Here is a 3,741-nt window from a genome sequence, read left to right on the forward strand (position 1 = left end):
CAGAAGTTTCTTATCATCCACCTTTTGAAGCCTGCTTCTGTTAATGGAACACACTCGTTCTCCATCAGGCCTTGTTCCGTTGCTGATGAGGAACTGTGATCCCCTGTAGAGGGAGAGGCGTTCTGAGTTTGGGTATTCTCAGCCTTTTTAGGCAGTTTTCTTCCTTTTGTTATACATTTATCCATCTGTGGTCTTTATAATTACCGTCTTTATAGTTGGGTTTCTGAGTGGACGTCCAACTTGTTGATTCCCAGTGCTAAAATCTGAGCAACCCACTGCACCGGCCAAAACAGCGGTGTTAAGATTCTTGGTGCTTTTCTGACTCTGCACCAAGAACCGCTGCACCAAGGCAGTGGCAAAACCACCTCGCCGGCCACAAGAGTCGCGCTGGCGACCCGTGGGGCTCCTCCACTGGGAATCTCCTGCTGTGTGAGCAACAAAAATTCATCTGAAAGTGTGGCATCCTCTTGTTCTCTGCGCTTTCACTGGGAGCTACAATCCCAAGCTGCCAGTGATCAGCCAGCTTGGAGCTCTCTCTCCTGTAGCCTGTCCATTCTAACCGCCCGCTGGACGTCTTCACTCAGCCTGCAGGGCTCTCAAACTCAACTCAGCAATCCAGAACCTGCCTGGTTGTCTTCCCTGCCCTCTGCACCTCCCACCCTCTCTGTCTTAGGGGATGCAGCTTCATCCCCTAGACCCCTTAAGGCAGAAACAGGAGGCTTTCCTTAAAGCCACTCTCCCTCTCAGTATCTGGGCTGGGTATCTGCACCTGCTAAAGAGGCCTGCTCCTGCCACGCCTCAGTCTCCCGGCCTCTAGGCTTGCCTTGCCTCCACATGGTCGCCAGGATCATCAGTCGCATCATCTGTTCCCCAGGGGCAAGTCCCTAAGTCTTCTGTTCCAGGGCTTAACCACCCTCTACCTACCCCAGCTTCTCTCTGTCTCTCTCTCTGTCTCTCTCTCTCTCTATGTCTCTGTCTCTCTCTCCATCTCTCTCTCCTTTTTGTCCCTCTGTGTCTCTGTCTCTCTCTCTCCTTTCTCTTTGTCTCTCTCTGCTTTCTGCCTCTCTCTCCTCTCTCTGTCTCTCTCTCTCCTTACTCTCTGCCTCTCTTCTCTCTCTCTCCTCTCCCTCTCTCTCTCTCCCCTCCCTCTGTCTCTGCCTCTCTCCCCCACCCCACCGCATTTCTTCTCCTCTCTCAGCCTCCCTTCCAGCCACCCTGGGTAGCTAATGCCCCACATTTCTCATCTTCAAGCTGTTCTCTCTGGAAGAAGCTGCCCTGATCTTTTCTACCCAGCAAACTCCTGTTCATTCTTTGAGTCTCACTCCAAATGTCACTGTTTCTGTCTAGCCTTCCTTGAATCCTTCAGGTCGAAAGTATTGCTTCTAGCCTGGCAAGGTGGCTCACACCTATAATCCTGGCACTTTGGGAGGCTGAGGAGGGACAATCGCTTGATCTCAGAAGCTCAAGATTAACCTGGGCCATATAGTAGGACCCTCATCTCAACAAAATATCAAAAAATTAGCTAGGCATGGTGGTGTGCACTGGCAGTCCCCGCTACTTTGGAAGCTGAGGTAGGATTGCTTGAGCCCAGAAGGTTGAGGCTGCAGTGAGCTGTGATCCAGCCACTGCATTCCAGCCTGGGCAACAGGGTGAGACCCTGTCTCAAAATAAATAAATAAAAATTAATTAAATTAAATTAAATTAAAAAAAACATTGCTTCTGTGCTTCTCCAGTGTGTCTCATAAGAACTGCTCTCAGAGGTTGGGCACAGTGGCTCATGACTAATCTCAGCACTTTGGGAGGCTGAGGCAGGAGGAATGCTTGAGCCCAGGAGTTTGAGACCAGCCCAGGCAACATAGCAAGACCCTGTCTCTTTTAAAAAAAAAAAAAAATGCTCTTGGCCAGGCATGATAGCTCATGCCTGCAATCTCTGCACTTTGGGAGGATGGGCGGGGGTGGATCATTTGAGGTCAGGAGTTCTTGACCAGCCTGACCAACATGGTGAAACCCGGTCTCTACTAAAAATTTAGCCAGGTGTGGTGGCACACACCTGTAATCCTAGCTACTCTGGAACCTGAGGCAGGAGAATTGCTTGAACCTGGGAGGCAGAGGTTGCAGTGAGCTGAGATCATGCCACTTGCACTCCAGCCTGGGTGACAGAGCGAGACTTTGTCTCAAAAAAAACAACTCACAAGAGCCTTTAATTAAGCTAGTAATCAGTGACATAAACATGTGTGTATATATACGATATTAATATATGATGTCATAATATATGAGAGCATCTGTTGTGAAGCGTGTACTGGAGGAGCAATATATATATTAATATCATATACATAATATGTAATTAAATATATATATATCATGGTATAATCAGTGGTGTACATACACACCCCGTTCCTTAAAGGGGGTAAGTAAATGGCCCAAGTGCGCATAGCCAGTGTGTGCAGGAGCCAGGATTAGAGCTTCAGTTTGAAGGTAAATAGTTGTTTCTCCACCTGCCCTACCACAAGACTTGGAGTTACAGCAGAGTCCGAGACTCCTTTCTTGTGCCTCTGTCCACTTTCTCAGTGCTTGACACCCAGTAAGTGCTCAGTGCATGCTTCTTTTTGTGTGTGTACAACCAACTGCACATATTTGATGCACACAGTTTGATGAGTTTTGTTGTAAGTATGCATTTATGAGCCCAACGCCACAATCAAGGTGGTAAACACATGCCTCACCCCAAAGTTTCCTTGTGCCCTTTTTAACTACTAGTCTGCTGTTATCATAGATTAGTTTTCATTTTTAAGAAGTTTAGGCTGGGCATGGTGGCTTATGCCTATAATCCCAGCACTTTGGGAAGTCGAAGCAGGCAGATCACGAGGCCAAGAGATCGAGACCATCCTGGCCAACATGGTGAAGCCTTGTCTCTACTAAAAAATACAGAAATTTGCCAGGCATGGCGGTGGTTGCCTATAATCCCAGCTACTCGGGAGGCTGATGCTGGAGAATCACTTGAACCCGGGGGTGGATTTTGCAATGAGCCAAGATTGCACCACTGCACTCTAGCCTGGGTGACAGAGCAAGACTCCATCTCAAAAAAAACTCAAAAAAAAAAAAAAAAGAAAAAAAAACGAAGAAGCAGCAGCCTTGGAGCAATTATAAACAATCACTGCTCCGCAGAGCAATCTAATCCCCTCTCCAAAGGACTAGTTTTACTATGATGCAAAAATTGGGTCATGTCTTTTTTTTTTTCTTTCTTTTGAGATGGATTGTTGCTCTGTCCCCCAGGCTAGAGGGCAATGGCTCGATCTCAGCTCACTGCAACCTCTGCCTCCCGGGTTCAGGGGATTCTCCTGCTTCAGCCTCCTGAGTAGCTGGGATTACAGACACGCACCACCATGCCCCGGCTAATTTTGTACTTTTAGTAGAGACGGGGTTTCACCATGTTGGTCAAGCTGGTCTCGACTCCTGACCTCGTGATTCACCCATCTCTGCCTCCCAAAGTGTTAGGATTACAGGCGTGAGCCACCGCATCCAGCTTAATTTTTTTTTTTAATTCTACTTTAAGTTCTGGGATACATATGCTGAACATGCAGGTGTGTTAAATTTTTGTATTTTTATTTTTATTTTTATTTTTTTATTATTTATTATTATTTTTTTTTTGAGACGGAGTTTCGCTCTTGTTACCCAGGCTGGAGTGCAATGGCGCGATCTCGGCTCACCGCAACCTCCACCTCCTGGGTTCAGGCAATTCTCCTG

At 47.3% G+C, this 3,741-nt stretch overlaps 1 pseudogene; it reads right to left on the reverse strand.

Annotated features, from left to right (window-relative positions):
* LOC108310161 overlaps nucleotides 1-836 on the reverse strand; it is a 14,185-nt pseudogene extending 13,349 nt beyond the window's left edge.
* Nucleotides 837-3,741: the final 2,905 nt, after the last annotated feature.

The sequence above is a fragment of the Cebus imitator genome, unplaced genomic scaffold (genome assembly GCF_001604975.1).
Source record: "Cebus imitator isolate Cc_AM_T3 unplaced genomic scaffold, Cebus_imitator-1.0 Scaffold102, whole genome shotgun sequence".
Taxonomy (NCBI): Eukaryota; Metazoa; Chordata; class Mammalia; order Primates; family Cebidae; genus Cebus; species Cebus imitator.